Source organism: Pinus tabuliformis, chromosome 9, assembly GCF_031772625.1.
Source record: "Pinus tabuliformis cultivar Carrire ecotype Pingquan chromosome 9, CPIR1, whole genome shotgun sequence".
NCBI lineage: Eukaryota > Viridiplantae > Streptophyta > Pinopsida > Pinales > Pinaceae > Pinus > Pinus tabuliformis.
In genome coordinates, this window is record NC_142307.1 from 168,588,108 (window position 1) to 168,596,840 (window position 8,733).

Sequence of the window (8,733 nt, forward strand, 5' to 3'; positions counted from 1 at the left end):
GGCCATTGACTTTTCCTATCCAATATTCCATGTCTTCATTGATTTCCATAGAAATTTGTCTTTAATTTAAGTTTTAACCCCGTACAGAAATTACTGCATACAAATTCTAAAACACAGAAAATAAACAATGCGAGAGCATAACACATAAAACACATATACACAGAGATCTTCCCCTGGATCCCAAACCCGAGACTACCATCTTGATTTTTCATTATTTTCTTACAATACATATTTATACATGCCGAAGCATCCAATACCATGGACTTAAAACCATCATGTCGAAAACCATGGACCAAAAACCATCGCGTCCAAAACCATGTGCGAAAACCATGCACAAAGCCATAGGTAGGTCCACCCATCCTGATATAGGGTCCATTTTTTTTTTGCTCGGGGCACTATGCCGGACCCCATAGAGGGGGGCTACCCACCCCCCTCAAACCCCCTAGACAGGGGGGCTACCGCCCCCCTGTGACCCCCCCACTACACAATCAACCCAACGAAGGGGTGCTCTACCCCCCGTGTAACCCCCTGGTTAACTACATAGGATAGTCATGGACAGAATATAACACAACCCAACATTCTCCCACTCATTTTTTTCTTTCCACAAGGGACCATAGGAGAGCTTATTCATTTATCCAGCCTGCAATGCCCATTGTTTCTCTACACCAAGAGAACTTCTCAGAGCTCACAGATTTTGTCAACGCATCTGTAGTATTCTTCAAAGTCTCCACCTTTACCAGCAAGACCTTTTTGTCTTCTATCATATCCCTCACAAAGTGATACTAAACATCAATTTTCTTTGTCTTTGAATGGTAAGCAGGGTTCTTTGCCAAGAAAATTGCACTTTGGTTGTCACAGTCTATCCTTATAGCTCCCAGTACTAACCCCATACTTAAACAAAATCTCTGCGACCAAACTGATTCCTTGCTTGCATGAGTGGCTTCTGTTAGCACTCAGAATGAACCTCAATGCTGAGAAGAGGCTGTTCCGAGGTAACCATAGACCAAGCTTTGATTTGGCATCTAGCCTGCCAGACCAGAGAGGGCTCTCTCTTTGCCAACAAGATGTGGCTGCAATAAATGAAATTTTAGGCTAGGTATGGAGTGCGAGGATTTTGTTTGAAAGTTTTTGGGTTGAAAACAACAAGAGAGGACCATTTGGGCTATGGAGTCGATGCTAGTTTCTGTCGGCAAACTAGGGGCAAAGTAAGTGCAATGTTCAACCAGATCAAAGATTGTGAATGTAAGAAGAATAGGGGAGAAAGCCCACTGCCCTGCAGGCATCAAACAGGGGATGGATCTGCAGCAACAACTTTAGACGAAAGAGAAGCACAAGGTTACTCAACAGAGCATCTATTAGGGGATGGATTCTGAAAAGATAACCACACATTTAACAACAAAATCATCATGAAAGGAGCATCATAGGGAATGGATTCCTAACACATCTCTTAGATAATGCTGTAACAAGGCAGAAAAAACGTAATGTGTAAATGAATTTATGAGAAAAACATACTAGACATTAAGCACCGTGATGGATCCCAGGTCCAAAGGGCGGAAAACTACTTTATTAAAATAATATTCAAAGAAATTTTACATAGTCCAAATGCCTCTTCTTGTTGCAAAAATCGAACCATTACATATTTTTAAAATAATCTTATATATACCCTATTACATATTAATTATGAATTCCTAAACATAGGAATCAAAATAATTAAAATAGAAAAACAAACAAACACCTATGTATTTTTATGCGATCAAATAAAATAAATCTAACTTATAACTAAGGAATTAAATCACAACAAAACAGAATAATTGATTTGTTGCCACAAGTCGAATTGCCTGCTTAAGTTTGTTTTGAAACATCGTAGGAAATCAAGGATAATCTGGGATGCTGATCAAATCATCCTCCACCTACACTTTGTATATGCCTTGGATTCCTGAAATATTTTCCATTTGTTCGTTGAATGTTTTGAATACTGCCACCTCTCCTTTAAAAACTCAATGCTGTTGATTTCCTAGCTAAAATACTTTCCATTGATTCCTAGAAAATATGAACGTCTAGGAGGAGATGTGAAGTCAGATCTATGAAGGGTAGCATCAGTGTAGTCATCTTCTCTTGGCACATAAGGCCTATTGATCTCATCGAGATAATTCTTCTCTAAAACATGTTCTCTTATTCTCTAACGGTGTAAATATTCAGGCCCTGGACCTACCCCATGATAATCAATATCAGATAACAACCCATTCCTCATAAGAAATGGATCAACAGGAGGCAGGGCCTACCTTTGATATGTAGAAGCATATGGATCTGATGCTTGCAAAGCATAAGCATCAAGCAATGGTGCACGCTGAGGCAATATTATGTCAGGTTGATATAATGGAACTTGGGGAACTTGATCAACAAATGGTACACGTCTTGCTGCCCCAACATTATCACGAACAGGTTTCCCAGGCCTACTGTCTCGTGGACCACAAGAGTTTGAGGACCATGAGAGTTCTAAAAAGGTACCGGTCGAAACAGCTGGGACAACTTTTTAACCTGTTCTGCGTTCAGTTGAAACTTGAACTTGTTTTTCCCATAGTAATTATCTTTAATCGTAGCCTTGAATTTTTTCTCTGGCAATGGCAAGCATTCCTTCTGAATACGGAAGCGTATCTGGGCTGGAAAAGGCTTCTTCGAAGTCTTGAATGCATCAGGTTCAAGTTCATATCCACCTTTACCTACAGCCTTGTATATTCCATACATCAGACGAAGGTTGAAGTCATACAAAAAAAACCACATTCCATTCATAACCTTCTCAAAAAGCTCCTTGTGTGCCTGAGGCAACCCAAAAACATGATAACGGAAACCTATCGACCACGACCCTTGCTTTCAGAAGTGCCTTCAATGATTCTAGGAATTCCACCCCATGGGAGGTGTCCTACTCAACTCATTGTCCAGCAGACTTCTTGGATTAGAGCCAGCGTGAGCGAAAGAGCAATGCGAGGCCAAGCGGGCACCTACAGAACTTTGTTTTTTAGAATGGCCCTACGCGCAGCACCAAAGGGCTATGCGCAATGCTCTTTGAATATGGCTATACGCGCAGTGCCTAAGGGCTACGTGCAACACTCATAGTTTTTAAAGCCACCAAACACTCATCCAGAAAATAGCTAATGTGTCTTCTTCAAATTGACATCTGGCATTGGAATGGGTTTCATAGGATGTCTTTGGCACACTGTGATGGATTTTTCATGCTCAAGAACCTCCAGATAGTGTTTGCTTCCTGCTTTAAAGCCATTCCTTTCCTTGTAGTACAGATTCATCACCCTCGTCATTGCAATTATGTGAAATCAACTTGAAAGTCACTGAAGAATCATCAAAAGAGCCATCATTTCTTTCTATTTCTGTGTCCTTTCCCGTTGTACCAGTAACCTTACCTTTCTTCAACTTCTTACTAGGGACTCCGGACTTTCCAATTTCTCTAGCTTTTTTTCTTGCTCTATTCTCCATCTCCTTCTTTGGCTTCAGCTTCAGTTTTATCAGCCTCTGCAGCTAAAATTTCCTTCTCAAGTCTCTCTTCTAAAGAGTCTTCCAGTATCCCCCAATGAATCTCTTTTTGATTTATCTGTTCAACAACCTCTTGACTACTTCCTGTTAATGTTATGACTTCTCCTTCACTCGAATATGGACCACATGGTTGTCCAAGAGAGACTTGGAAATTTATCCTTTCATTGACGATTCCAAGCATGTTTTTACACTCTGTCTTAAGCAAACATTGTCACAGAAGCTCATAGGAGTACTGACACATGTTGATGTTGACTTTGTTTTGTCTCAAAGAATGAGCAAATTCCATCTCCTCCAAGTGTTGGGGTGAAAGAACGCCTTCCAACTTTTGCAAGTCATGAAGATATAGGGCTTCATGGTCTTCCTGGAAACTTTGAAAGAATGAACGAGCTTCTTGAGTGTGACCCTTCGCCACTAGGTCCATGAAACAGTGGATGAAAACTAGATAAAGTACACGGAGTAGTTCATGCTTATATAGGTCCAAGGAATTATAAGTCCACGAACACAGCTTGCTGTATTCCTCTTGTAGCTTCTACTTTCCAGCCATCTTCTATGGTTCCACCACGTAATTCTATGTTCTTTTTCAATTTGGCTAATAATTCCAGCTCAATATTATGCAATTCATTAACCTCAAGGGCCTTTTCATTGCATATATCCGAGTCTAAACAATTAGTAGCTGCCCCACAAACCTTAGAATCTAATAATTGGTCATGATCAGCCTTTGGAAATGACTCAATTTTGGGTGCAGAGCCATCCATTCCCTTTAATGATAGCAGGGTACTGGCAAGCTTCTCATTTTGCTCAGGAAACAATTCGCTAGAGGCTTCATTACTTCCCTTGTACCTGTCCTTTTAAAAAGAAGATGCATCCATCATGTCCTTAGTTGCATCTCTTTCATTTGCATCTCTTTAGTTTATGTGTCTTGCCATCTGATATGCACATATTTGATAACTCTGAATCCATTTTTGGCCTTTTACAATTAGTAACCGGTTCTGATGAATCAGAATTTACGATAGAAACATCAAGAGTCCCTATCTGTTCAATTCTCTGCCTCTTACTAGAACACAATTCCCTATCAACTAGCATCTTTTCCAATTCTTGAAATATATTAGCTGCTTATTGTGGCAATCAGAAGGCTATCTTTGACCACCATGAATATTGTGTATCTGCTACAAATATGTTCAGAGATACAGAACAGGTTGTCACCACAGGATGTCTAACTTTTAAAAGGATAACCCTTTTGGTATATCCGACTTACCCAAAACTGCTTAACTTATGAAGGCAAAACTCACTGAAAATCGTTTGCCAGAGAAATATTTTGAACTAATTACAGACCAGACTCAAATAGTGCACCTAACCCACCCACTTTAGAAACATTGCAAACCACTTGGATGGTTGAGCCAACTACCTTTATTCCTTCACAACAGTCATCCCATCAAACGAGCATCAATCTTCTTTTGACCATATCTTCTGATCCAGGAGCTGGTTTTGGGAATGTGATATACCATTGGAAATCTCTTTCCGAGCTACTTCTGATGGACACGTTTATGACATGTTGTGCATTGAAGATCGTGTGTAAAACATCTAACAAAACCAGACATAGTAAGATCCCATGTTGATCCCTGCTGATAGGCTGCAAACACTGGAACTAACAACTTCCATGTATTCTGCCTGTGTAGTTGATAGTGCCACTACAGATTGTTTCTTACTCATCCAACTGACTGCACCTCCAAATAGGTTAAACACATACCCACTTGTAGATCTTCTCTGATCCAGATCTCCAGCTCAGTCCGCATCAACAAAGCCATGGATATCCAAAACTTTGTCCAATCCTAGTCTTCCTTGGTAGCACAAACCATAATCGCTAGTGCCATGAAAATACTTGAAAACCCGCTCCACTGCTATCCAATGCTCCTTCCCTGGTTTTGACATAAACCTATTTAATACTCCCACTACATGTGCAATGTCTTGTCTAGTACAGACCATCACATACATCAAGCTATCGATTGCACTTGCATATGGAACACGGGACATATCTTCTTCCTCTTCTTGTGTCTTGGGACACTGTTCAGCAGATAACTTTACACCTATAGGAATAGGAACCTTCATCAGTTTACTATTCTGCATATTAAACCTCTATAGTATTGTCTCGACATACTTCCTCTGTTTAACTAGAGCTTCCTCTTTGCCCAATGTCTTTTAATTTCCATGCCAAAAATATAGTTTGCAGCACCAAGATCTTTCATGTCGAATCTGCAGGACAATTGGGTCTTCAAATCCTTGATAATTTCTTTGTCATTTCCAACCAATAACATATCATCCACATACAGGACCAGAAAATAACACAGTCACCAATTAATTTAAAATACACACAGTGATCTGCCTTGCTTCTAGTGGTGAAGCCAAGTCCCCATATAAATGTATCAAATTTCTGATACCACATCCTTGGTGACTGTTTTAACCCATACAAAGACTTCTTTAACTTGCATACCAGTTCTTTCTTACCCTTCACCGCAAAACATTCAGGTTGCTTCATGTAGATCTCCTCTTCTAGATCCCCGTGAAGAAATATTGTCTTCACATCCATCTATTCTACCTCAAAATCAAAAGCAGCAACAACACATAAAAGCAATCTAATAGAAGCTACGTTGGAAACATGAGAAAAAATATCACTAAAATCAATTCCCGGCACCTAGGAATAACCTTTTGCTACCAACTGAGCTTTGTATTTCTCCACCTTTCCTTCTGAATTTGTCTTCTTCTTGAACACCCATTTGCTGCCAATGGGTCTCCTTCCAGCCAACAACTCCACCAGATTCCAAGCCTCATTTGTGTGCAAAGATGCCATTTCATCAACCATGGCCTCTTTCCAGAGTTTTCCATCCTCTGAATCTATTGCTTCCTTCACAGTTCTGGGATCATCATCAGTAATAGATAAAGCAAAATTTGAACAGAAAGCAAAAGGACTATACCTTTCTGGCTGCCTTCTTTCTCAAACTGATCTTCTCACACCCGTAGTTTGTGGCTCTTCATCTTCTGATTCCTCCTCTGTTGTAGAGTCTGATTCTTCCTCCTTTAGCTCAAACTCTATCTTCTCAGGTTCCTTTGATGGGACTTCATGTTTAATAACATCTTTCACCTCTTTGAACACCACATCTCGGTTGTACACAACCTTCCTTGTTATTGGGTTCCAAAGCTTATAACACTTTAAACCATCCTTATACTTAATAAAGATGCACTTTTCAGATTTACTATCCAACTTGGTTCTTTTATCCTTTGGAACATGTACATATGCATCACATCCAAATACCCTCAGATGTGAAAGAGAGGGTTTCTTACCAATCCATACCTCTTGTGGAATCTTATCCACCAATGTTGATGAAGGTGATTTGTTGACCATGTAACATGATGTCTCCATTGCCTCTGCCCAGAATTCTTGTCCTAACCCGGCACCATTGAGCATTCTTCTTGCCCTTTCCATCAACATCTTGTTCATTCTTTCTACAACTCCATTTTTCTCAAGTGTATATTGAGTAGTCTTCTGCTGTGCTATACCACACTTCTTAAAGAATTCTTCAAATTCCTTACTGCAAAACTCTCCACCATTATCTGTCCTCAACACCTTTATCTTCTTCTCTGTTTGGTTTTCCACCAAAGCCTTAAATTCTTTAAACCTGTCAAAGACTTCAGATTTCTTCTTAAGGAAATATATCCATGTATTCCTTGAGACGTAATCTATAAATGATACATAGTACATAGACTTACCCAGTGATGGAACCTTCACAGGTCCAAACACATCACTGTGCACAAGCTCTAATATATGTTTCGCCCTCTTACCACCAGAGGGGAAACTTACCTGACTCTGCTTCCCATATACACAATTTTCACAGAAATAAAAATCCAGAGAACTATTACTCATACCTTTACCATGAAGTATTCGAAGGACCTTCTCTCCAATATGTCCAAGCCTTTGATGCCACAACATGGTCTTCTCTATAGAGACCACTAGATTTTCTGCTCCACTTTCAGGAACCATAGAACTGTTGCACCCATCAACAATAATGCTACCTTGCAGCTTGTACAGAGTTCCAATTCGAACTACTTGCGTTGGGTAGCGGAGGTCCCGCGTAACAGTTTTGGCGCTTAAAACGTATAAGTTAGAATAATAATATTGTAAATCTTTGAAATATGCAGAGCGCGAAATGTAATAGGTCGAGTCAAACGGTTTTTCGCCCAAGAAATAGTATAGAATAATAGGAAGTAAGTCGGTCTGCCCTTGGTCCACGGGCCATGGGAATGTATAAATAGAGCATGGCTCTAGGGTAAAATGTAGTTCTTATGGTTGATAGATCTAAGTGCTATGGGTTTGTGAAGACAGTAATCTCTGCGTCTGTAAGTTCAAGTCAAGGGTGTTGGTGGGTAGACAGAGGCTCTGCAGCTATGTGCACAGAGGCTTGGTAGAGTCCGCAGCTGTGTGCGTCGACCCCTACAGTTGAGTGCACAGGGTGGATCTAGATGTATTGGTGAAAGAGTTGAATAAAGATAAGTTGGTTCTGAAATACTGTGTTGAATCTGGAATATTGTGGATCTGGTTAATTTATGATTGATATATCTGTTTGATCTGTGCGCTTATGTTATGAGTTTATACAAATCTATAACTTTTCTGGGTGCGTGAACTGGTTATCTCTATTAAATGTTTTCTTAAAGACCGTAAAAGGTAGATCTGATCTATAATAACTCATTAGTGATAAGTATCGAGGAATTGCCTTGTTTCGGATCTACGGGGAAGCAGAGTAGTGCGAGGCCACAGAACGGTGTGTGAACCCCCAAAACCACATCAAGACATCCCAAGGGTGCCGAAACTTGGTTCCAGCACCCTCCCTTACTACCTCGGGTGAGACCTCAGTCTGGACTCCGCGGGCTATTGCTGAAAGGGTCGGTAGCTGTGGGATTTGTTTCGCTAAATAACTCTTCCGAACTTGGGTCAGGCCCATATAAGCCAACAAATGGTTCCGTTGCTAGGACCGGGATCTGCCTAAGGGATTTTTTGATGTCGGGACACTGGAATCCTATGGAGAAAAGCTCTGAGGATTGATTGAATCAGGAATGATACGAGTTCATAGAAGGTCATAGTGCACCAACGCGCAAACCAGAAGTTAAACATGACAAGCGCAATTCAGTTGCCGGTAT

The 8,733-nt window shown here is 40.4% G+C and overlaps 1 pseudogene; it reads right to left on the reverse strand.

The window, feature by feature from the left end:
- Positions 1-2,014: 2,014 nt before the first annotated feature.
- On the reverse strand, positions 2,015-3,489 carry LOC149147656 (uncharacterized; annotated as a pseudogene).
- Positions 3,490-8,733: the final 5,244 nt, after the last annotated feature.